The sequence below is a fragment of the Propithecus coquereli genome, unplaced genomic scaffold (genome assembly GCF_000956105.1).
Source record: "Propithecus coquereli isolate 6110/MARCELLA unplaced genomic scaffold, Pcoq_1.0 Scaffold16, whole genome shotgun sequence".
NCBI lineage: Eukaryota > Metazoa > Chordata > Mammalia > Primates > Indriidae > Propithecus > Propithecus coquereli.
Window position 1 is genome coordinate 10,419,025 of NW_012140524.1, and position 27,970 is coordinate 10,446,994.

Sequence of the window (27,970 nt, forward strand, 5' to 3'; positions counted from 1 at the left end):
ATAGCTCGGACAATGGATTTGATCTCTACAGCAGGGAAGCCGTACTTTTCAAATTCATCTCTTTCTGGCTCCAACAAATTACAGGTCCCTGAAAAGATCTGGTGACCCTTTTCAAGTGTGCTTGTTGAACAAGCTCAGAGGTGACCATATGATTTAGTGCAGCAGTGTTAACATTTTGCAAAGCACTATGGTCCAGGACAGACCATCTATGGAGTACAGGCTCCCTCAGTTGGTAGCATTTAGGGGATCCATTAACTCTGCACAAACTGTTTATTCAGCTGCTTTCTACTGACTGATGGAAGTATTTACCTCTCTACATATAGGGCTGGATGCTGATATATGGGTACCTCTCCCCCCCCCACACACACAAAAAATACTCTTTAACCTCCTCAAAATGGTGTTCTTTAATTATTTGTTCTCCATTTATTTGATAGGACTGGGAAAAACATACTGTTATTAGAAAATTTAAATAGTCCTGTATTTATATACTTGGGAGACATATTCAAGCATGTAGAACACAAATAAATGAACAAGTAAGTCCTCCAGAAAAGCATTGTGACATATATTAAGTATTTTTCAGGTTTTCCACTGACTTTGGATGATGTATAGATTGTGGTCTTGGAGTTAGTGGTGAGGTCTATGCAACTTGCACATGTATTTCCCAAAAGATAGTCAACAAAGTTAGGTCAAGTCTAGAAAAATGTGCCACTTAACAGAAACAGTATTAATTCCCCCTTTTTTCTTTCCATTTAGGGAATGTCTTTGGGAACACAAGTTGAAGGGTGCTGTGTGTCTCGTTGAGTACATTGATTTTTTTTTTTTTTTTTTTACTGCCTCTTAAACATTGGTGCTCTGGCCAGCTGGTTGCACGACCCAGTCTGTAAACTGGCTCTGCCTTTCTTTCTGTCTTCAAATTCAACCAAAGTTGCTTATCTTCTCCTGTGTTGGACGTTTCCCAACTAGCAGAAAAGGCACATTCCTCCCTCTTGAAGAAATAATTCCTACTGCATATTTATTTCCACATCTTACCATCTGTAGATATATGTTTTTAATTCTTTTTATGAACTCACAAGGGATTGGATTCTGAGGTCTCAATTCTCTCTATATACCCAGCCCAGGCTCTGGAATTTTATGTAAGAACCCTCTGGGCATGAAATAAAGATTAATTAAAATGATAATTCAATGAAGACTAAATTTGAATATTGTGACAAGCAAACATCCCACCTCTATTTTCAACATCTCCATCTTTACTCACATTCTTATATGTTCTATGAATCTGTGTTTGTATGTATGATAATTATATGCTGCCTAAGATGCGTGCCCTAAAAGTGGCACCCAGTTGGCATCAAACTTGACTCAGGTGGTATAATGCCAGCGAAAATGTTTGCCATCTTTTAGGGTTAAAAAAAAAAATCTATTCATGAGGCTTACTTATGATTTGCACAATGGAAAATTAGTGCCCTTTGTCTAGAATTAATAGTAATTTGATGGCATTAGACTCAGAAAATGTCAAATCAAACAGGAGCTGTTTCAGAATACTGATTCATGAAGGCGGGTAATAAATTTACTTATATAATGACAGAATAAAATTCAGAAAAGACTCTAACGTGTCTATATTTAACTAATTAACCCTACAGAGAGCTTGACATGAATCAAAAAGAAAGAGTGGAATGTTCTTATTTAATAAGCATATTAGAGCTCTCTTTCTCACTATTTCTTTCCTCTGTGAAGAACCTGCATAGAGTAAACATAAAAGATCTGCTATTTGGATCCATTTAGCCAAGGTGCTGAAAAAAGTCAAAGTGGTGAGTTTAAAGTAGGTCAATCAGCTTCCTCAGCTCCAGTGACTCAGAAGGCGCCCTTGGCCCAGGGGGTCAGAGTGTGAACTACTGGTTAGATGAGAATGTCAGTGTAATAATATGGGTGAATCAGCACAATAATATTTATTCCCCCATTTTATCTTAACTCTATGTATGTTTTAAATTCATTTTATGAGCTCACGACTAGAAGGAGAAAAACACAGGACATACACTCTGACAATGATAAATCCTATATTAACCACAAAAGCAACAAACATATACCACAGGGATTTGGTGTAACTTGGCACACACCTTTGAGTCTATCCAACCTGACACTGTAGTTATATGACTTTGATTAAGTTACAATCTCCCAAACCTCAAAAAGAGAATATAAACCTCCCAGTGTTTTTTTTTTTTTTGAGATGCATTCAGTAAGTAGTAATCACAGATATAGATTTAAATTCTATTTAAAAAGGAAACAAATTGTAGGTGTTCTCAATACAAAGCTTCATGATTTTCTTCCTTGTTCCTCCATTTAGGTAGCTCTCCATTTAAACGAACTCAGAGATAATTCTTACCTATGATTCCATTTTGTCCATTAATGCTTGAAAGAGTAACTGTTATGCCAGAGATTTAAAACATCAATTACAGGATACCACAGCAGGTACATACCTTCCTGATAATGACTCATCACCTCAAGTCAGGCAGTCCTTTGTTGTTTGGGATAACTGCCTACCTGGGGTCACTTTTGGACACTTGATAAAAAATATCTACTAATAGGATGACTAAATCTTCCGGAATTATAACCATTCACTAACTCCACAAAAGTTCTTTTAAGCAACCCATATGTTCTAGGGACTAGAGATTTAATAATAAATGGCATGATTTGTCACCACCTTCAAGGAGTATACGATCTAGTGATAGAGACAGACATACAAATTGCTGTGCATTGTGCAAGGCTGGATAAACATGGTTTATTATAGAATAAGCCAAATGCTATTGAGTCACAGACAGTAAAGGGAGGAATCATAAAAGGAAGTTCAGGAAAGATTTCATAGAAGAGGCAAAATGTGAGCTGGGTCTCAATAACAGGTAGAACTTTAAAAGGCAGAGAAAGGAGCTTCTACAATGAGCAAAGACCTGGAGCATCAGGAACAGCAAGTAACTTGGTGACAACAAAACCTGCGTGGGTAGATGCCAGGGTTAATGGCGCAGGTCATGAGGGTAATAGAGGGTCCTGGGACCCATGCTAAGGAACCAGGAATTGTCGAAGGGGTGGATGTAAGGATGGGTTTTAGAAAGGAGTCAGAAACCAATCTATGTTTTCAAAGAAAACTCTTCAGCATAGAGTTGGATTGGCAAGACAAGAGCTTAGAAGAATAAAAAATATTAGGAGAGAATACCTAGAAAAAGAGACTAGCCAGTGAAGCCACAAAATATGAAGTGCATTGGCAGAATTTAGAAATCTTAGCAACTGGATGGCTGTAGGCAGGAGCGGGATGCAGAGATTTCGGCCTGACTGTGGCCATTACTCAGGAAGTGGAAAAGGAAGAGCAGATTTGGGAAAAAGAAAGAGTAGAAGAAAAGGAAAGAGAAAGGGGGAGAAAGACAGAAAGAGAAAGAAAGTAGCAAAAAGAAGAGACATTAGAAAAGGAGACATTTCCCCAGAGTCAGTTTTAGTCACAGTTAAAGTGGTAGTTTCAAAATGCCTAATTCTTTAATGTCATATAGAGAGGAAAACTAGTTGATTTTTTTTTAACTTGTCAATTGTGTCATGATTTATCACTATCTTTCTTGCGGTTTTATTCATCACTAAGCTACTTAAATTTCAGATTACTCATTCAAAGCCATAATGTCCCGGGTCAGCCATCAATGCATTCATTTATTAAACCAATGTTTATTGAGTACCTACTATATGCCAGGCACTGTTGGGGCACACAGCACTGACTAAAACAAAAACCTCTGCCTTCATGGATTCTTCAGTGCTATCTAACGGGACATTGAATTCTTTGAAAAGCAAGTTGAAAGGAAATAAAGTTGTCCAATTAAGGCCTTATTTCTCATTTTCACATGAAAGGAAATTAGACACACTCATTAATAGTTACAATATAAATTCAGGGACATGAGATGTTATGGCTTCAGGAACCTTCAATTCTTTCAAAAGAATGTTGTCTTTTGTCAATCCTGGCTCTGGACCTCGCCTCATGCTCTCTGTATTCACCCACAAAAATGAGATAGTTTAGATTAAAATCAGTGGTTCGCAGCCTGATACTCATTAGGATCACCTGGGAAAGTTTCAGACACAGGCCCTTGGCCCCCACCTCGGGCCAATTAAAGCAAAATCTCTGGGGGTGGGGTGTTTTCTTTTTAAAGTTCCCCCAGGTGATTGTAATGGGCATTGCCAGGCTTGAGAACCACCAATTGTACTATAAATTCTGAGTTTCACACGGGGGAACACACCCTCCCTGCCACATTATATAATCCTATCGTTCATTCTACATGACTAGTTTTCAGGCTGTTAGATTTGGATATACTCTTTCTTTGAAGGTACACTTCATTTTGCATTAGTAAGCTGTTCATTCCTAGAAGGCAACCCGTGCAATCCAAGCTGAAGTGGAGAGCTGGCATCTCTCCAGGAATTTGAGATAATTGTACAGCCAATCTGGATAAATCAGGATAAAAGTACATCACACACCTACCAATAATATTGTCTTTTGCTAACCCTTTAAAAAATGGGGAATATGGATTTTTAGTACTTAAACATTCGAAGAAGCCATTTACATAAATATTTGTTCGGCGAGAGGGCATCTTCAGAGAAATATTATTGATGACCTAGTACGAATATAATATCCTTAAATGTCTTTATATGCAGTAGATTCTTGCATTTCCTTAATAATTTACTTCCTTTCACTTCAGCTAATACTAGATGGACCTTTCCAGAAGGATTTGCCTTCTTCAGGTTTTTAACTGAAACACCATTCAGAAGCCTGAAGTCATATTACCTGACCTCTAAAAACTATTGCTAAGGAAGGTCTAATAGACAAGGTGGACATGTCCTTAATAGATGTGGGATTCTGCAGTAAAGTAAAACTAAGTTTTCCTGATCATAACTCCGAGTTGATTATGTTACTTTGCAATTCATATAAAACATCTTCTTTTATTCTTCTTTCAAATTGCCCTCACCATTGTAGGGTCCTAAGAACTCTGTGCCTCAAATGGTTTGATTAAAACTGATTGTTAAAAGTTGAGATCAGAGATTCCTCTTCACGCATTCACTCCCTGCTTTAGTGGCTTTTCGGCTTTACAGGAGGCTCATTAAGAGACCAGCTAGCCCAGTTTGTCATCTATTTCATTATGCAAAATATATACTTTTCAATTACTTTTCCTGTGTGAAAATCTCTTAACTCTAACCTGATATAATGATTTCTTTGGGTTTCTTCTTAACCTCTGAATGGCATAGCTTTCCTAAAATCTCAACTGGGGGTAGAATACTTGGAAACCCTGATGGGAATTAATTTTAATGTAATGATCTTTATGTGCCCATTAAAATAGGAGTGAAATAGCTTGCAAAGCTGACCACCGGGCAAACCTAGTATTGACCTCAAAGGAAGGAAAAAAAAAACTGTTTAAAGCTTTCTGATGGTTTTATTTAATCTATTTAACATGGAATGTAAAGAAGCTATCCCTAAAATAAAGCTTTGGTTCACAACACTAATTTTATTTCAGTTCTTTGAATAAAGTGGGAAAAGTTAGAATGGGGATCCTCTTATCTTCTAATGTTCTGACGGCTTTATCTAAAATTAAATCTTTTATAGACAGACACACACACATAGACACACACACAGGTTAATACGGTAACAAGTATTTGGCAGACAATTTTTCTCTCACATTCAAAACTTATTTCTTTTATTTAACATGTTTTTCTTTTCCTATAGAAGAATCTAGATATCCCAAGAGTTGCCCAAATGTAGGTTTTTCTGGCTGTCTTCTAGGTAGACCCAGACACATTTATTAATATGCGCCTAGGTCTCTATTTACTTGACCTCTCCCATCCCATAATACCTTGGTATATCAATCTGGACATCTTGGTCCACCTGACTCAAAACTATTTTACTTCTCAAAGCCTTACTGCACAATACATATATTAAAAATTACTAGTACCCACCAAAATTATCTGGTTATTAGGAGAAGGAATGAAAAGGCTGAAGACTTTCCTTTATTGTCATCATTCTTCACTGTAGAAACAAGTAGGTATCACTGGCCCAAACAATGCCTTTGTGAGATTTAAGGAAAACTATAGCTTCCTCAAGATGCTTTACTGTTATCTGCCTCAGAATTGCTGCTAATCCATACTCCAAATCTATGACACTACAAATGTGAACAATTTCCCCCTGAACGTAATGCACAACTTGCACAACTGTACATAGCAGCCCTGGAGAAGGAGTTGAAAGAAAAAAAGAAGCTGCTTCTGATTTTGCTTCTTTGAGGGCTCATCCTAATTCAGTTTGGTACTAGAATGGAGTGACTTATTATGTGGCACTCTACACATGAGAAATTGAGGAGATATGTGTGTGTTCATCAGGAAGAAATCCTATTTTTGAATTCCTGGATTTGGCACTTACGGCACGAAAGGACTAGGGTATATTTAAAGTGGTTTCTTTTAAGCCAGTAATAACCTAGAAAAATCCATTCTTATATCCCACATTGTCTGCATTGAAACTTGGTTGGGAGCAGAATTGATCAAACCAAGGAGGGTTTGAAGGGCAGAAAGTAGATTGCAAAGAAGGTAGATTACACATGTAAGGCTCCAGAAACAAGCAGCTGAAACACTCAAGGTTGGCAGATGGGGTCAAGGGATTGCAGTGAAAAGTCCAGACAGACTACAGGTATTGCAGCAGATGCAAAAAATATCATGTCAGAGATTTCTGAAATTAGGAAGAAGGAAGGAAGGCACGAGGTAAAGAGTTTTGACATTATACATACATAATTCAAATTCTGTATCTACCTCTTACTCACTGGGTGACTTAGAGAAAATAACTTAGTTTCTCTGATTCTGGTTTCTCCTCTAAAAATTAGAAACAAATATCTTTCAGGGCTACTCTACCTAACTAGGCAAGCAGGAAGTTTCCTGTACCTTTCTGCTTTGCTATAATCATGAAGCATAACAGATAGTTAAACAGACCTAATATGTGTTTGCATATTTGATATTCATAATTTAGATGGAAGGCAACATTATTTGAAATAAATGCTTGTCACTGAACCAACTTAATAATAATTTTAATGCCTATTCTCACTTCTAATTAAAAAATCACTTGACACCAGCTATTTTTCGAGCACGTGGATTAAATAGAGTATTCGACAAAACATAAGTGTATTCACAATAGAGATATTTCCCAGTAATTTATTAATTACATTTAAAACTGAATCACATCCATTTAGTGCTTTTCCTGTCACAGCAGACCAGTGTGCACTGACAAATTTACTGACATAAAGTCACTGTGATCTTACATAAAGAAACAAGGATGTCAAAAATATCCTACAATTGCAAATGATAAAATAGGCAATGTCTGGAAATGAGAATGCTATTCCCAAAAGTGCCTCATCAGTTACCAGAGGAGGCTGGCAGTGTGTAGGATGCAATGACTTCACTGTGATTGACTATGGCACACAGAGCTGCCGGAACCAGCACCCGCCCAGGGATTAACCCTTCCCTGTCCCAGCAAATTACTGATGGCACCTCTCACCAGAAGGAAACTTTGCCTTACGTCGCTTTGGTCAGATCATCTAGAAGATCCTAGTTGGGACAAGTCTGGAGGGAGAGGGAAAAACAATGTTTTATCAAACCCATTTCACATTTTTTTCTGGGTAACTGGCACAGACAGATTGCAGTCCGACTTGTCGGATTTGTTTTTAGTTCGACAGACTTTACCCAAATAGCAGACAGACACCTATTATGCAGAGGTAAACAATAATATTCCTAAATGTACAGATGTCCAGAGGAATAAAACATAATTAATAATGAATCAACAAATATTTATCAAAACCCCAGTACTTTAGAGATATTTTGCTAAGATCAGTATGGGATTTAAAGGGAAAAATGCAGTGTTTTGCCCTTAGAAACTTAAATTTTATATGGGCAATCCAACACTTAATCGTATTGCCAAGGAAAGATAACCACCAGTGGGTGTAGGGCTAGCTATGCCGCTGCCTGCACTCTTCAGCTGACCTTTTATAAAAGGCCCTAAAGAAAGTGCTCCCCGGATCAGCAGGGAGGAAGGAGGGTGTATCAGTTAGCTCCTGCTATGTAACACTTCAAATCTTTCATTATTTCCCATAAGTCTATGGATTGACCAGGTGCTTCTGATAAGTACCCAGGCCAGGCTTGGATGATTTTTCCTGGGTTTGCTTGTGAGTCTGAGTTGACAGGTCAGCTAAGGACAGACTGATTCAGGCCAGTTCAAAGAATTGGCTAGGATGGCTCAATTCAGTCTCATGTGGTTTATCCTCACTCGGCAGGCTAGCCCACGCTGCTTCCCACAGAGAAGGGGCACCCAACACAAAGAGAATGTGTGCAAGGCCTCTTCACACCCAGGCTTGATACTGGCATCCGCTATTGCCAAAGCAAGTCATGAGACCAGTCTAGATTTAAAGGATGGGGAACAGGTTCTACCTCTTGATGGCAGCAACTACAAAGTCGCATTGCAAAATGTCTGAAATACCAAAGGGTGAAGAATTAGGGCTGTTCTCACAATCTATCACGTCTGCACTCTGGCCACAGGTATTCATATTCTTCCCATATGTTAAATATACTCATTCCTTCATATCAATGAAACACCTGCTCACTGAATTGGCTATTAACTTACACTAAGATATCTTTTTAAGCTTACATTTCAAGAAGCATAATAACATCTGGCACAACTAATAAGTTGGTTTAGGAGGAACCCTGCATGCATATGGAGCTGACTATTCATAGCCTCTGAGATTGAGCTGTCAGTGAATAATATTTGCCAAGGAAAAAATAAAAGGGGAGAAAGCAACACAACCATGATCCACAGTCATAGTCCTGTTTTTAAAAAGATATAAGTTTTGGAAGATGATGAATAATTTATATATGTTATATTCCCAGTCCATCCAGTCCATGGCAAAATCAACAGGCTCCCAGATAACTTATTGGAAGTGGTTAGGGAACTAAACCCTAAACGATCTTTGCAGTTCTGTCTTTTCATGTCACTTAAAAACTTGGCAAATTATAAAATTATTTTACAATAGTAGCTTAACACAAATTGGAAGACTGCCTTTCAATCTGAGAAGTGCAATTGTGGCTGGTTTAAGCAAGATTAATTTTCTGCCCAAGCGTTTGGCTACCCAGAGTCATGTAATGAAAAGCAATTGAATTTGTTTCTGTAAGACTGTTTTTACTCACTCCGGTTGTTGGGTTTATGGACCCATTGTTCAACAGTTCTCTCTTGGATGTCAATCCATGTTTGATTGGTTGCTAATCAAAAATATATAGAATGCCAAAAAGTGTGGTAGGTATTTGGACAGATTAGGTGATAAAGTACCATAATTATGTAATCAACAATTAAAAGGCCAATTTGAAAATTTAAAAGGCCAGGAACCCAAATTTTTGTTTGTGGTTGTCATCTCAGTATATGCTTGGAAAAATGTATACCAACAAGTGTGGGCAGCCAATTTAAATCTTTTAAACGGTGCCCACCACTGTATTTTCCCTATCTAGAATGCATGAAAATGTAGTACATACTTGTGCGTTCTAGTGCCGTTTAATAAAATATACATCGTGGAGGAGAACTGCCACTTATTCCAGGGTCATATGTAAATTTATGGCTGGTGAAATTGAACTTTCAGAAGCACCACTGGAAAGACAGTTTGAAAGAGGCGAGTATGTAAGGGATAACTAGAATTTTGGCTGTATTAATTCTGAGTCCTAGCAAGTCCCTGCTTGAGAGGTAGAAGCAACAACAAACACAACTGTTATCACACAATGTAACAGCTGTGGAAGACTGCTATTGTAATAAGCCCCACTGAATCATGCTTCCTTTATCAAGATTCTTGTACCATCCCCTCCCACACCGATTCTGAGCTTGGCCATGGGTCTTGCTTTGGCCAGTGGGACGTTAGCCAAATGAGATAACCAAAGGCTTGAAAGTGCTTTGTGCACTGGGGCTTGTTTTCTTGGAATGCAGGCACCGAATGAAAAAGCCTGCTAAAGACACATGGATTAGCCAACAGGCAGCAACAACTACTAGGCATGGAGCGAGGCCATTGAGACCATCCAGCCCCAGTGGAGCTGCCAGATGACTGCGGTCACAAGAGTGACCCCAGTGAGAGTCGCAAAAATACTGCCCAGCTCAACTCAGCCAACGTTATTGGTGTACAGAATTGTGAGCATATAAAATGGGTATTATCTAAGCCACTACGTTTTGACATGGTTTGTAACATAGGAGACAGAACTGATGCAGCAGCAAAGTGTCACATCCTCCCTTTCTCCTCTTAAGGTGTGACCATGCCTTTGCTCACATCCTGCCGGTTTCTTCCCTTCCCAGACTGGTTTATCCACCCTCCATGTGTCTGTCCTTAGTCTCTGAGCTGCTATCGATTTAACTCAACAAGTATTTACTGAGCACTGATTCTTTGTTCAGCCTTCTATTAAGTTACTAAAAATGATACCAGTTACACATTCACTAAATAGGCTTCTGAGATAGCCTCTTTGTGTAAATCTATGTTGAACAGTATGTATATTACGGAGTTAGGTCCTATGAAAAACACAGTTGATTTTCGAGAGAGAGTTATAGCCTACAAAGGGAGCTTAACGTACAAGTGAGTGTTGGAGACCAGGATGTGTGGTGAGCCCATGTGTGCGTAACTGTGGGTGGTGGGACTGAGTGAGGGATGGTTGGAAGGAAAATGGAGGATCTGCAAAAGAACCATGGGAATCAACATTAACACATCTCTTGCCTTTGTCTCCCATTGTCCTCCTTCCTGACTTTCCTTTGCACTTCCTTCCTCTTCTAAGCCATTTCTAAATATCATGCAGCTCCAGCACAGACAGAAATCTTGGTAAAATACATTAATTTTTCTTGAAATCCTCACAGGGAAAAGCACAGTAGTCCACTGGCATCTCCCCTGCCACAGTGTTTATATCATCATTAGCCACAAAATCTGGTTGAAAGTGCAACAAAAGCAAAGTGGTGGGTGAGGATGAGCCACATGGCTGGACATGCTTTTGATGGCAGACATCTGGCCAGCCATGTCAACAAATGTGGTCCACATGGCACAGAGCTGTGAGGAGAAATGGGCCATGCGGCAGAGGGAGGAGAAAGAGCCAGTCCTCTCCCAAGGCCGCCGCTGCCCTCAAACACACGCCCTCTGTTTAGTCAGCACCGCTGCCTTATACAACTGCAGGCTGACTCATCTGGAATTGTGCAGCATAGCAGCTCTATTTTGCCTTAGGAATGGAAATTTAAACTTTTTCCTTGTATTTTATGCCTATTTCTTTGCTTAACTGGCCATGTCTACCTAGTAACCATGGAGAAAGATGCTGCTTCTAGTAGAGTCGAGCCTACCTTGGGTCCTGGACCACAGCACAATACCTTAGAATGAAAGGTGGCATTGCCATTTTGTAGATGGAGCAACAAAATCTTTCATGCCACCCAATTTTGTTGGACTTCTATATGTCCATGCAAGGACAACCACAACAGCCAAAAACCAATGCAGGACACAGTTAGATGGTCTCAGCACAGCAAATGAAAGACATTTAGGTTAGAAATTCTCAAGTATTAATAAAATGAAAAAAAAAGTTACAATTCAAAACACCGTATCTAGGCTGGGCATGGTGGCTTATGCCTGTAATCCTAGCACTCTGGGAGGCTGAGGCGGGAGGATTGCTTGAGCTCAGGAGTTTGAGACCAGCCTGAGCAAAAGCGAGACCCCATCTCTACAAAAAAAACCAAAAAACAAAAACCCGTATCTTAGTAATCTCATTTCCACTTACCATGTCAGTCTAACTGTTTAGGTTTTTGGTAGAAAGGTATGAAAATATTACCAGATAATTCTTTCTCTATGTGATAAAAAAAAACAAAAAGTCATTTTGCACAAGGATATCTATCAAACTATAAATCAAAGTCTGTAATGAGCTATACTACTATGCTGTTTCCAAAACAATGAAACTAAGCCCTTATCTTTTCATCTATAAACCAAAATTACTTTAAAAATCACTTTAATTTAAAAATGTTTTACCTTCTCTAATTTCATCTTTTATTTGCTATACTTTCCTTCACCTTCCCCTCTAGCTCCATTATAATAGTTAAATAGATGCTATTCTACTAATACTTTGCATACATTGCATCCTGAATAGTTATTCAAACGATTTCTGAAGTATTTTCTCATTTGATAAACACAGACCTGTTAGACCTGTTAGACGGTCAAGGATTTTTCAGAGAAAGAAACAGGTTTGGTCCATTTCAGTTATTTGGCCATGACCGAGGGAAAGTGGTGGGCATGGGACCCAACCCCAGGCTAGATCTCTGCTCTTTCTCCCACACCAAGCTGCTCCCTGCTGTCTGGGACGTTCCCCCAACATGGTGATAGGACTGCTTCACGTAACAGAACAGGGCAATGTCTGCCCATGGGTGTTGTCTATAAAGTCTGTCTTTTCATTTGCTCAGGTTCTATTTTTGTTTGTTTGTTTTTACTGTTTGCATTTACCACCATCTTTTTCTCTGCCCTTTTATAAATAAGTTGTATTTGGAATGCTTAAATAGGGGCAATATTGTAAGAGAAAGACATTTGTGGCTTTAAAGTTTAAAATGTTTCTTATACAAATTTTAACTGGACTATGTCATTTAAACCCTAGTTAAATAATAATAATAATATGTAACATTCCCATAGTACTTTATCACTTACAGAGTACCAATTTAAAAAGGAAATTTTTTAAAATTTTAAATAAAAGCAAATATTTAACCCTGAATTTTTTTTTCCTTTCCTACTGAAAGAAACTTATAGAAATATTTGAACTGTCTACAGCAGAGGTAGCAGCTGAAGGAAGAGAAAAGAAATGAAAGCAAAAACAGATCATAAAAGAGAGAAAGAAAGAGTACTTTTAAAAGATGGGGAAATAAGAAAAGAGGCTTAATGTAAATGTGATAGAGTCATGAGGATTTAACTCATACATAAGTACACAGGGCAAAAAAAATAGCCACATAAATGTGCTGGGTAAACTTTAAGGATCCAGAAAGGAGCCATTTATTGCTCTGTAACCTCAGCGGCAAGCTAAAATTATTTCCTACATAACAGATTTCCAGTCCTGCTGAATTATTGTGTAACCGAGGGGCGATAACTTTCACATAATCTCTCCCTTGGCTATCTGTAAAATGAACAACATGAACTACATCCAGATAATCTTAGGTGCCATTTTCAGAAAATTCAATCCTGGAAACTTTTCTATGGACAATCGAGTCACCGAACAGTCCAGGTTTAAGGAGTTTTAATAACCCACATGGTTAAAATCTAAAGAATAATAGAAAATAGTATCATGTGTATTAAAAAATCTTTTAATAGCATATGTCATTTTTCTTTGCAGGTCCCTTTATCACGAAGAAGTAAGTTAAGTTTGGCCAGATGTTTTTCAGAACCTCTATTGCTAGAAACATTTAACTCAGATGTCACATAAAAGTTTCTCTTATAAAATCCTGAGATTTCCAAATAATACTTAAATCTGCTAACAACATCATAAGTCAGTTTTAAAATTTGCTCCTATCAGCAATTGGAACAATGAGTGGGAGATGACAAATTTATATTGCTTTTTATATTCATTCATTTGAACATCTATTTCATAGGTATTTCACCTGACTCAGATATATAGATTTGGCCAATAGAGCTGGGGTTTTTCTTTTAGTATTTATGCAATTTCAAATTCAATACAACCTACCATTATGGCTTTACTGGTTGTTGGTAATTTTGTCAAGCATTACAATTCTTATGTGAGAATTCTTATAAAAAAACTATTTAGATATAGATTTAGGTAAGTGTAGATATCTCCTTAATTAACGATATATAAAGCTTTATAATCTAATCAATATTTTTTTCTGTAAAGATTCATACTTGTTTTATAGATCCATATTGGTACATTGTAATTTTAAAATAATGCTTTAAAAAGATGGGAAAAGTAAAGAGAAAAAAATATTTTGATCATATGTCTTGTAAATAAAAGGTAAAGAAATCAGAGTTATTTAACCTGGTAAAAAGTTTGTAATTTAGGTACTAAATTTTGATCTATCCTTTAAAAAATGGATAATTCTAGTCTGAGGAGGTAAATTGGGCACCTGCTGTGGCCAACCATACTCCCTGAGAAAACATTGTAGTATAATGTAGAAGTTTAAAAAGAAATGAGACAATGGAGAAAAGCTACAGCTAAGAGTATGCTATCTTCAGAGTTGCAGAGGAAGTGGGTGCTGATGGACTCTAGGTGCAGAACTGAAAGATCCTATGGAGGGAACGAGTTATAAATGAGGCTGAAAACAGAGAATTAATTTGAAGGTCTCCTTATGCATCTGGCAGCCAGCATTTATTCCTAGGCAAAAAAATAATGTGGCTGGGGGGGAGGATGACGGAGTCTGTAAATAAGCGGCAGAGGATGTTGTAAGAAAGCTGAAGTTTCGAGTGAGAGTATCAGTCCCCAGGGTAATTGCGCTTCTTCTGGAATTTGGAGAGCCCTTAACTTGCTAATAAGGGTTTTTACACAGTCACGCTAAAGTGAAGCCTTCTAAAGCTGCGGGATGTGGACTGGTACCGGCCATGGTCTGTTAGGGACCAGACCACACAGTAGGAGGTGAGCCAGGGAAGCTTCACGTGTATTTACAGCCACTCCTCATCGCTTGCATCAGTGCATAAGCTCTGCCTCCTGTCGGATCAGCAGCGGCATTAGATTCTCATAGGAGCACGAACCCTACTGTAAACTGAGCATGGAGGGGATCTAGGTTGCACGCTGCTTATGAGAATCTAATGCCGGATGATCTGAGGTGGAGCTGAGGTGGTGATGCTAGCGCTGGAGAGAGGCTGCAAATACAGATTATCCTTAGCAGAGAGGTTTGACTGCACAATAAATGCAATGCACTTGAATCATCCAGAAACCACCCTGCCACCCTGGTGCATGGAAAAATCGTCTTCCGTGAAACTGGTCCCTGGTGCGAAAAAGGCTGGGGACTACTGTGATCTAAAGGACACATCTCACCCCATTGCACTTCACATAGAATTGCCAGTTATTAGAGAGACATAATAGGAAAACTATTTTATATACAACAGTAGAGGAAACCCACACCACTCTATATATAGTCTTTCTTTTTAAAATATAAGTAGGCAAAATGAGACATATGAGAAGAATCAGTAGCATGGAAGAAAAAGACTAAGCTGAAAAGAGATAATTCAGGGAATAGAAGAAAACTTATAAAATCAAATAAATATTCAAGGAGATTTAGACAGATGTTACATCTATGAAATAAGAATGATTTTCAGTGAAAAAGGCTCAATCAGAGACCAAGATAGAGCTCTCAGAAATGAAAACTAACTGGAGAAATTTTAAAAATCAGTAAGGAAACTAAATAATAAAGTCAAGAAAATATTACAGAATGTAAAGCAAAGAAACAGAGGAAAAAAATTAGTGAGAAAATTTTACATATCTATATCTATATATATATATATGTGTGTGTGTGTGTGTGTATCTCCAGTTCAGTAGTTGCAATAGGCATCTTACAGAGAAAGAATGCAGAAAGTAGAGGGAAAAATTATCAAAAACTAATAGGAGAGACTTTCCCAGAATAAATACAGTCATAAGTCTGCAGTTTGAGTTTGCATACTCAGTGTCCAGCACATGGAATGACAAAAGGTCCCAAATCTAAACACATTTTTGAGAAATTTGAACATTCAAATGAAAAAAGAGACAGACCTAAAAGTTTTCAGAGACAATAATTAACTATTAACACATAGGAAGAAAAATCAAAAAGGCATTAGACTTTCTATCAGCAGCATTGGAGGCGAGAGGGCAATGGAGCAATGCCATTAAACTTTCAAAGGAGAATTATTTCCGCCCTAGAAGTCCATACCCAGCTAAACAATCAGTGAAGTATGAGGGGAAAATGATAGACATTTACATATATGCACAGGCTTAGAAAATATAAACCCTTTCATCTTTCTTAGAAAGTAAGCTGAAGATAAACTACAGTATAAGCAAGTAAACCGTAGATCCATCCCAGAAGAGTAGCCAAGTCCTCATGGCAATACAGCTGCACCTAGAGAGGAGCTCGGCCAGAGGAGAGTAGGAGGAGAAAGGGTAGGTTCTACAAAATGTAAAGAGTAGCTCTAGGATAAAAACAGGAGCATGGATATCCTTTAGGATTGAATAAAAGTAAATTATGCAAAAAAGGTAAATCGAAACTTTATTGAAAGTCAGAAAGTTTTACTAGAAACTCTCAGACTAAATAGTAAATGAATTATCATAAAAGTTGGACATTAACAGATTATAAGAAAAGAAAATCCACTTGATCTTGATGCTAACAACATTCTCCTTTTACTCGCTTAGAACACTGGACTTGAAGAGAAGTAAATATAACTTTAGCAACCTCGCCCAAGAGGGAACAATATTTACTAAATCGCTATAACATATTTTATATAAATACACATATATAATGATTTTATGCATATATATATTCAATTATTGGTTTTAAAATTTTAGATCAACATGGAAAAGCCTAGAATTCCCGACTGTGATTACAAGATAAACTGTATATGTTTTCAACCCTGGAAATGTAAAAGTAAAGTGTAGCTGACAGACTAGGGGATGCAGCAGGTAGGGGCAAAATTGCTGCCATCGTTTAATTTGGGGAGTGAGGAAATGCTGTCAAAAGTTAGTGAAACAATAAATAAAAGTTTAAGTGCATTTTTAAAGTTATAAATATAACCAATAAAAGTATATAAGTATATAACAATATATAATGAGAATATAACTAATAAATATTGAGAATTGGAATGGGAGGAGAGAAGTCAACATGCAATGAACTACATAAGCAACTTTTCTAGAAGGTATTCAGTGGATGTGGCATAAAACTGATGAATTTAGAAATTTAAAAAGTAGAAAGAAATGTCACCCAGAGATAGGAAGATAATCTGTAGAAAATTTAAAAATGAAAATGGTCGACTTTGCCTTTGTGCAATGAGCCTTGGGGTGGCTGTGACTATTGCTTTGAATTATGTGCCCTCCAACAAATGGAACATACTGTTTGTTAAATGTGCACACGTTATTTTGATAAAACTCTTCCTTTCAAAGTTAAATAAGTAATTTTCAATCATCAAGATTTTTCTTAGACATAAAAAAGAACCATCAAGGTAATGTAATTCTGGACTGGTTCATATACAGGAGAAAACGATCATAGCTAATATTTACTGAGCACCTACATTGTGTGAGGCAAAATGCTAAATATGTTATGTACCTTGTTACTGAAGATCACTACAAGGTAGGAATTATAATGTTCATTTCACAGATGTGGAAATTGAGCTTCAGGGAATGTACGTAACTGGTCTGAAGTAACAAAGCAGTTGAGTGATAGAGCTGAACCTACTCCAGAGCCTAAAAGAAATTTAAAAACCAAATGATAGAGGTCACGTTAGGTTGTCCCTCGAGGTGTATTTCAGTCTGACGTTCTCTGATTCCACAGCAGAATGAGACCAAAGTCTACCCAATTTCCCATGTCAACTTAAAAATCAATCCAGACACTCAAAAGAATGTGGGTAACTAGACAGGGTTTTGTTTTGGGGGGTTGGATGTAAGGACCAAAAGGTTCATTATCTAGCACAGGTGCCAAAATTGTCACTCGCGGGTCCTTCCTACATCCGATGTGCCTGTGTCATATTTACATATACTTTATTTGATTAATGTTTTCTTGAGCCTACAAATTTCTGCATGCAAAAATATTACACTGTTATAGGATAACAGTAAATCAAACCAAAAAAAAGAGGGGGGTCCCTTTATCAAAGCTTAGTTTATGTTTATTTTAAGAGTGTTCAAAAATCCACTCCATGCAGTTAGGTTTTACAGCTCATGAAAAAACGCTCCAAATTTACAGATATTTCATAACATTCCTATCAGCATATAAGAGCTTCTTTCACAGCTGGCACAGAGTGTCCTTTCTTCTGTCTCTTCTAAATCGGTAGGAAGCTCCTTAGATCTCCTTTTGGGAACATTTTCTCTCCTGGCAGTGGGGAATCACAAAGGGGACGCTATTGATCTGGCGCTGAAGGGAAAATTTCCACACGATGAGATAGCTAACATAAGTACGAATTCAGGCAGGAAACCAATGATTTTATTAATTATTGCTGGTCGTGTCATTATAAAAAATACTCAGGCGAGAAGGAAAAATACAGAATGTGAGTGTGTGTGTGAGAGCGAGCGAGCGAGAGAGGAGAAAGAGGGGACGAGAGATGGAATGAATGCCATCCTGTAGACACCCCACCAGCACTCACCAGAGGAAATCAAGTTGCCGCCAGTTTGGCTGGAGTTCAGCGCCATCTGCATAGTATTTAAAAGTGAGAGCCAAACTCTGAGCTATTTTATTGGAGTTAGTAAGGAAGCTCTCCAATCTATATCTGAAACTCAACCGTTCCAGCTTCTGAGCACCACTAAAAAGAGCTTATGGAGGTCAAGGAACTTAAAAACAGCATGAGGAGCCGCTTTGCAGTCCATATAAAACTAGGAATTGGTAGCCTGAGCATTTGCAAAGACCATTTGGTCTCTAATGAATGGTGGGAAAATCCTGAGGTGGTTGTTGGGAAGAGAAGTGTGAGATAGAGGATAATAATAGTACAGTATTAATAGACGAAATATACAGAGTTCATGCTATGGGCCAGGCACCGTTTTGAGGTTTTCACATTCATTAATTCATTCAATCCTCACAGTAACCTTGTGTAGTATTTCTATTATCAGTATTTTGCAGATGAGGGATCTCCCAGGACGAGTTCCTGGATTCGGAATTCTCTTCCTAACGTGGTTTTGAATTTTTGTTCCCCCAGAATTCAGTACATTACTTGTTTTTTGTTCCCAACTGACTCAGAAGTATTCAAATGTGATTCTTAGTTTCTTTCCCTATTCCTGAAGCATTTAAGAAAAACACAGATTTGAATAGACTAATAAAATCTATCTAGAAACATAGTTAATAGTAATAATAGTTAACATTTATTGAATGCTTTCTATTGCCAAGCCCTGTTTTTCATACAATAAATCAATCTCTGCAGCAAACCTGTAAGGTAGGTGTGGTTATGACACCAGTTTACAAATGAGGAAACTAAGTCATAAAGTGTTAGGTAATCTGCTGGAGGTCACAGAGCTAGCAGGAAGCCAAGGCAGGACATAACCTGAGGACACTGGCTCTTGAGTCTATTCCGATGTTCACACACTGCTGCCCTCAAAGCTTACTGGCGAAAACCAACAATTTGTTATTATTTTTTTCGGTTCTGCAGGACAACCGGGCTCAGTGAGTGGTCTCACTTGGAGTCTCTCAAGCAGTTATGATCAGATGGCAGCTAGGGATGGAGTCACAGGAAGACAACAGTGGGCCGGATGTCTAAATGGCTTTTCACTCACACGTCTGGCACCTTATCGGGTTGGTTGGAGCTGCTGGGGGCCGGCTGGCCTCTCCCTCTCTCCCCATGCAGCCTCTCAGTGCGGGAAGCTTGGACTTCCTCACAGCATCATGGTCTCAAGGTAGTCGGATTCCTTGCACAGCCTGGGCTTTCCCACCTTGTGAGCAATTCAAAAGGCCCAAGAAGATGCTGCAATGTTTCTATTCACCTAGCCTTGGAGAAAGTCTAGCAGCATCACTTCCACTGTAGTCTAGTGGTCAAAAACAAGTCACAGGCCCAGCCCAGATTCGAGGGGAGGGGATCGCACAAGCATGTAAACACTGGGAAGCATGATTACCTGGGGTCCATCCTTGGAGACCAGCACCATAGCTCTTGGCTACGTTTATTTCCTGCTTATACTGCAAACTGCAGAGGTGGAGTTTTGAGCTTAGTTTGAAGAAGGCAAAACAATGCTGCTGCAAATAAGTACACAGGAAATCTTGCCAAAATAATAATCTTTCTCCACCAGAAAAAATCTGCAGAGGTGGCACTGAGTCTGCCTCAAGATGATGATATCAGTGAGAGGAATTCCAAAAATGTCTGGAAAGACTCTAAGCCTCATTAGGTAAGATAAAAATTAGCATTTTTCTTATTCCTTCACTCTTTGGAACAAAGTTGAAAGTCCCTCTAGAATGCAGGCATTTTCCTATTGAGTTCCTGTCCTGGCTCTGCTGCTAATTAGCCTTGACCGAGTCACTTAACTTCTCAGCAACAGTTTGCTCTTCCTTTACAAGCCAATTATAAGTATTCTCCATCTTGGAATTGATGGGAGGATCATATGAGATTATGTACATGAAGGTGCTTTGAAAATTAAAAAGCACGTTACTTCTCACTACTGGCTCTTGCAATGGGTGGATGATTAGTTTGATGGATTTCCCCTTTCTCAGGCAGTAAGTGCCATGATAGCAGGGACTCTCTTGTGCACTGTAGCATCCTCACTGGCTACAACAGGGCTGAGCCCATGGTTAAGGAGACAATACGCTTTATCATCCATGCAGGAACACTTTTAAAGGTGAAGAGGGACATTTTTAATAATTATGCTATAGAACACAAGGTATAAAACAGAAGTATGGACTCCTAGTGGACACTCAATGAACATTTGTTGAGTATAAATATTATTGATATTACTTAGTTTATGAATTTCTTGTCATTCTTTCTTATCCCATTCTTCCTTCATTCTTATCCCATTTTACCTTTATTTTTCAAAGCCAGAACTAAAATTCTATCCCATATCTAATGGCAAGTTGACGCTTTCATTAACAAGTTTTGACTACTCTGAATGTCAAGCTATCTCTCAGAAATGAGACTGACATTTTATTCATTCCACACGTACTTGTTTAGTGCCTATGACATAGCAAGCTGTGTCTTAGCTGGGGGAGGAGCAGTGACCAAGACAAGCAAAATCTCTGTCCTCAGAGAACTTACGTTCTTGTGAAGGAAGACAGGCAAGTATAACAGTCTCAGATTCTTCGTAAGTGTTATGAAGGACAATAAAACAGGAAGATTTGGTAGTCAGTGAAGCAGGTTTTTAAAAAGGCAGCCTAGAGAAAGGAGACATTTAAGCTGAACTCTGAATGAGTGAAAAAATCTAAGCATGTGAAAGACCAGGGAAAGTGCCGGAAGAAGAAACAGAGGAAAATATTAATACACAGGCCTGAGGGAGGATGAGCTTGGCAGTGCATTGAGGGAAAGAGAGGTCATGTGGCCAGAACCTAGGAAACAAAGGGGAGAGAAACAATTGTGCCTGGAGAGCACTGGCTTTGGGGTCACATAGACCTACATCAGAATGCCAACTCTCTTCTCCCAGTGGCATGACCTGGGAAAATTATTTACACAATCTAAGACTACTATTCAGGGTTAATGCAAGCATTAAACAAGATAAATGTATTTGAAGGGCCCTATACATTATAGATGTCATATAAATGAAGACTGACAAGGAGTTGCAAAATTACCTTGAGTTTCTCAAATGAATACTCTTAAAAATAATTCACAAAGAGCTGTATTAGTAGCCTGCTAACCCAAGCACTAAACACAGAAATTAAAACTAATATCATCTGTAAGGACTGTTGGGGTTTTTTTGTTTTGTTTTGTTTCCCCTTGCTGGTCATTGAAAATTCATGTCTGTGGTCAATCTGAATATAGATGGCACAATTCAGATAGGCAGGTTATCATTTCTGGAAACTTCTCTGGCACCCCAGGCCTGGTGCCCTTACCTGTTTCCTGCTCCCCTTGTCTCAGTGGCCCTTACACATACTATTAATTCTCCAACTAATATAATCAGTACTCAGGCACCAGGTTCCTTATCCTCTTTTCAACCCTCACCACATCCTACTCCGTCTCTTTCATAGAATAAAATACTGCTGTTTCTAAAGAAACCTCAAGCTAGTCAGTCCATGCTGAAAGGGATTAAGCTTTCTAGTTAGAACTTGGCCTTTTTGTGCTTGTCCCGAGCTACACCTGTCGTGCGGGTGCCATTCCAGCCGCTCTCCACTGAAATGGACAGCATATGAAGTCCTTTGTGCAGCTCTGCAGGTGTATTAATTATAGACTACCTGGATGCATCTAGAACACTTGGCAGTAGAAAGGCCGTAGTTAATGTTCTGTTAAACAATGTCTCCAATGGTGTGTATTGTGGAGAATTATAAGAGACAGATAATGGCTTGCTATAATCCAGGAATCATATGATCACCTCAATTGCATCCCTACCCAATTTTGTTGCAAAATAAATCTGTTTCTTTGATAATAATCCCTCAAAATTGATAACAGGTATCAGCCTTGGAATAAGGTATGAGAGAGTCATATTTACTGCCATGAAAATAATTTCTAGTCAGTGAAATTCATTAGCATTCCTAAAATGTTGGCTCTCATATGAATGTGCCCTAGTTCTTCTCTGAAGCCAGGAATCCCAAAGGCATTTTCTTACTTTGATTTCAAATGTGGAAAAACTCAGTACTGCCAAAGATTGCATTTTTTGAAAAGGTGAATCTGAGTGGATTTTGCACCAAATGCATAAGAAACCAAAGCAATTTGAATGACCTGTGTTGAAAATTAAAAAGCACTCATGTGGAAGAATCAGCATGTAGATCTCTCATTTGAAAAAGAATAAAGGTAATTAAATCATCCTTTTTTAGTTAGTCCAAAGAAAACCCACTAAGATGAAATCAGTTTGCCAGCTCATTAGGTAAAGTACATAAAGGCAGCCAAAATTATCTTAGTTCCCTTGAAGCCTAAGGAGCTTCAGCGAATGGACCAACCAATACAGAAAGATTGGTCAGGTGCATGTCCCCCTATCCAAGGAGAATAGCATCTCCTCCAGAGGGACAGTCTATTTCCCTAGTCTGACTTTTATTTAGCTAAGAAAGTGTTTTTGAGAGCAGTTCTTGGATTCATGGAGGAAGAGGCAAATGATGGCAGAGAGGGGCTGAGGATTTTCTTCTTAGAAGGAAAAGAAACCTACAAAATCACACAGTTAGAACTCACCATTTCAGAGAAAGCAAATTCTCAGTTACTCAATTTCATTTATCTTGTCATAACAATGAAGAGATATCAAGGAAGGATCTTCAAAAGAAAGTTATTTATGGCTAAGTTTTGGCAGCTCCTTAAGTTCCCTCATTGGGCCGTTAGTGCCTAATGAAAGCAGCCGTAATTGAATATGAAAAGTGATAAAGTAGAGAGAACAAGAAAGGAATTCTTTGGAAACAGCCAGACATGTGCCAATACTTCAATTTCATGCTCGTGGTGAACTAGTCCCTTTGCTTTTCTTTCTTTCCTCTTGTTCCTCCATGTTTACTTCTGCTAAAAAGTTATCGCCTAAGTCTCATGAGGAAAAGTAACTAACTCTCATATCACTCAGTAATTTTATTTAAAATACTATCACCATAGACTAGCAAAAGCAATTTAAAAGAAATAGCATAATGGTATTCCATTTATCTCTGGAATCGTGGAGTCACAAATACAAGAACAGCATTTTTCTTAAAGTGAAAACCTTGGAGGTCCCATCAAAATCCAGCATCATATTCCCTAATCATTAGCACCTATGTTATATCTCAGCCCCAGTCTCAGTTTTACTGAGGGCCCTGTGCACGGTTTCCCACAGGACACCTCCACTGCAATACCTTCTCCTATCCTGGAATTTACACTGAACTCATAACCTGCTCTTCAGTTTTCCCATCATGGCACACGCGGATCCCCAGTTTCTTACACTTCTACCCTCGCAATCATTTCGGAGATGTTGTTCCTACTTCTTCATGAATAATTCAATCTCCTTTATTATAATAAATATACATTGAACCCTACTAAGTGCCTGAGATATGAAGTTAAATAAAAGAACAATCCTACCTTCCAGAGACTCAGAGTGTGGTGTGAAAGAAAGACACATATGCAAGTGACGACAACACGAGTTGGACTAAGATCAGCTCCGGCGTAGACACACAGAATGAAATGCCTGAGGAGTAGAGTTTCAACAGGCAGAATGTGAGGGGAAGCATTCGAAGCAACTGTGACAACATGAGCACCAGCACAACGTGAGAGACTAGTGAGCATATTCAGGGAAACGAAAGCGATCTGTGCATAGAGCAGCGCGTGGCGGAATTTGGTCAGAGACGAGGCTGATGCCTTCTGTCTATCAGAGCACAGAGCCCCAAATGTGAGCCTTCCTTTCCCCTGCATCCTTTTAACAAATGTGCTCTTATTCATGTTTCCAGGAGGAGATTCTTCAGTCAGTTCATCTCTTTATGTTTGATCTGCCTAATTAAATTATATATAAATCCTTAAGGAAAGAAATCGCATTTTCTGCTCTTTTCATGTACTCCAAACAAAAGCAAGTATTGTACACAAAAAGCAGGCCCCACTTCTTGGTGAGTCTGTCTTGTACTGAGCATATTCCTTTGGTGCCCACAGCTTTAAGGCAATTTTCTTTGCCAGTGAAGACTCCAGGAGAGCAGACAACATCCTTAGAAGTATCACTAGTTACCGAGGTGGGGGCGAGGCAGGGGAACCTAATTTTTGCTAAATAGAAGGAGGCCTGAAAGTTTATAACATTCATGATTCCGTGATTATTAGAAAATGGGAAAAATCATAAAATGCTAAGAAACTCCTGCTGCCTATTCCAACAACCATCCCCAGCTAGAAACAGAGTATTATGAAAGTCCAATTTCAAGTTCTACTAAAATCATCAGCCTGAGACATTTTATTCTCTTTTTATCTCCTCCTATAACAATATTTCACAGTTCAAGTTTTGTCATCACTTGTCCTTTTTACAATCTTTTTCACAATTTTAAAGAATGTAACATGCGTTCTGTGGAAGAAAAAAAAAAAAAGACAGGATTGCACCAGATTTACTCTGACCTTTTTAAGGTTCCAAATTTAGTTAGTTAGCCATTTCTATCCTTCTAGCTTTTCAGAAGCTCATGTGTTAGAACTAAAAATGGCAAACTTCTCCAAATTACCAGCATTTAAAAGGTTAAACAGTTTATTTTTATCCCTCTAGCAGAGCACTGAAGCTCCAGTGTGTTCGGGCTTGCTATGACAAAGATCACAGCAAGGATCCAGAAATTATCTGTTCTTAACCCTTTCCACTTACAACCTTCAGATCTTGCTCTGAGGATTTTCTTCTCAAATTCTGCAAGCTGTTAGACTGCGGCTCTCAGCATTGGTCAGCCAAAGTTGGGTGGCACAAGGCTACTACTACCTTTTTTCCTCGGAGCTGATCCTCTTGGTCCGCGGGAGCTGGTCCGCGGGAGCCCAGAATTGCAGCATTCAAAGACCCCTAAGTATGGAACTCTCACTGCAACATATGGACTCCGTCTCTGGGCTACTTCAAGAAACATCTGATTTTTCTATGTAGGGCAGTTTTCCCTCAAATGAACATTCTGATTTAGGTTGAGAGATTGCTTCTCTGTGGCCAGAAATAAGTATTTTCAATGATATTGAGTGAAGCAATAACGAGACTCACACACCTTTTGTGTAAACTGACATAATGTCATAAAAAGGTAGTCAGGAACTTTGGAAGTGAATACTTGACCATTTACAGGGTATATGTTTTGCTTCTCTCTCTCTCTCTTTCTCTTCCTCTGTCCCTCTCTTTTTCTTTCTCTCTCCTCTCTCTCGAGATTAATTCTAACAATTACTTTTCTAAATTCGCTATTTTAGGACGCATATGCAAAAAGTGAGAATCTGATCAGTAGATGGCAGAGGCTTTATCTTGTTACCTACGAATTAAGTTGGTGTGGGACTTCTCTGTAAAGACAAATGGGGTCGCCGAGAGGAAATCCGACTACAGGTGCTCCTGGATTAGGATGGGGCTACCTCCCGATACAGATACAGCATTTAACAGCTTCATTCCTTTATTCCCCTGCACTGGAGTACTCTCAATTTTCTACCAAAATAGCCATGGCTTGTCTTTTCTTACCCATTTCAAAACCTGCTTTGAGAGCACATAAATGGGTGGCATAATTTCCAAGCTCCAGAAAAGTGAACTACCCACTTTCGCAAAACAAAGAAAGCCTGCTGGGCTGTTAACAAACGAAAGAATTAAAAATGGAGTTTTTTGTTTCTGATGGGAGAATGCACATTTGGCCTTTGGAGTCAGGCTTAGGCTTTTATGCTCTGAGAGCCAACCTAGAAAGCATAGTTAGGATGTGTGGTTAAAATACAGGTATTAGATATAGAAATTCGCTACTTATGCAAAACTGATTCTCTCTGGGGTCCTAAAAACTACACCTCTATTCTCAGAAAAAGCAAATGTAAGTGATAATAATGTGTTCCATTCCTTGCTTGAATGTATCAGCCTGACAAAACCACTGCTAGCCTAGGTTTTAAAAAATGTATTTGCTCTCTTCAAGGAATTTTTCTGCCTAATATAAAAGTTCTCCTTTTTGTCACCTTTTTGAACAAAGGGTTGATGGGAACACCGGGAGTCAAATCTTATGTGGAGTTAAGTTCTAAATTCAGCATGTGAGGTGAAAATTACACAGTCAAAATTACTCTTGAAAATCCTTCAAATTATCCATAAAGTATACATATTTTTGTATATACAACATGATACAATCATTTTTATTCATGCTAAATTGTGGCAACTTCAACACTGGATTAATGGAAGGAATAAAAGGAAAATCTATGCAGTTCTCTGGACGTTCAGAATATTCTGCAGGAAATAGGAAAAAAAAGAGAATTGTAAATCTTCTTTTTGCTTGTTTGATTTGCTCTATATGCTGTTAATATTTATCCTCTATAACCCTAAAACATGTTAATAGATTTTTTTGATATGTGTGAGCATTAGACTAAGTTAATATAGTCAAATCTTATCCCAAAACGTGTGTGGAGGCTTGATATGATCTCCTGTGATCAATTATGATTTTATAATCCTAATAATTCTATAAAAGGTATTCAAATCCATTATGTTATCTAATTCTTTGCATAACAGGGACAGTTGTGAGCATTCTCAATTGTAACTGAAGAGGATGACCTGGAATCTAAGTTGCTTGTTCAAGGTCATTCTGCTCATTAAAGGCAAAACTTGGAATTCAAACCAGATCATTTCATTCCCAGCTTAGTGCCTTTGCCGAAGGATCCCAATATTCGGAAGAAGGAAGTTGACACAGAAATTGTACATACCTTCATTCAGGGGACTGTGGGGTGGAAAAAAAAATGACAAGAGGAAGGAAGGAAAAGTAAAGCCTGGCGTGGTCATCTGCTTTAAGATTCACTTTTGGGAGGAGATAGAGATTTGTAAGTGAACAAGAAAGGCATGGTGAAAATAATTATGGATGATTTCTGAGGATTTTAGGAAAAAAAGAGGAAATAAAATCCTAGTAATCTGGCAGTGTTTGGACCTTCAGTTATCTAGAAAGACTTACACTGACACTAACCATAGCTGAAATACTCACCCTTAAAAACTTCACAAAATACATCAAAAAAACAAAAGAAAGAAAGAAGAAAAAGAAGAATGATGAAGAGGAGGAAAGGAAGGAAAACACAGAGATATATCTTCAGGGGTCATTTCCTCAGAACCTAGAGCATGGTCAGCCTACTCCCCTCTCTCAACTACTCTCTATCCCAACACGCACACACAAAAACCTGATAATCATCCGCATTTATGTTTAGGAAGTCTGCAGAAAAAGGAATTCTACTTTTACACTATTGAATAAAAATTGGCATTATCACCTAAGCACCCAAGATGTTTGTGTTTTATAGGAAGGTTCTGTCCTCAGTGGCAAAGGAAAAGGATTGCTCTTTGGTTCTGAGGAAATCCATTCAGATTTTATTCAGAGTTTACCATTCTGATTTAATCTAATGAGAAAAGAGTCAATGCTGGTAGTAACCAAAGGAATTTTTTTTTCCAGGTTGCGATCATCTTGACTGTTTCTGTGAATTAGCAGCTGATATTTCTTATTCCCACTTCCATAGCAAAACGGAAAAAATGAGCTGTATCCAAATTTTCCTGGAATAATGGCACAAAATGATTTGTTTAATAAAATAATTATTTT

At 38.4% G+C, this 27,970-nt stretch overlaps 1 pseudogene; it reads left to right on the forward strand.

Moving 5' to 3' along the window:
• Positions 1-27,970, forward strand: part of LOC105807551 — a 90,264-nt pseudogene that overhangs the window by 37,808 nt on the left and 24,486 nt on the right.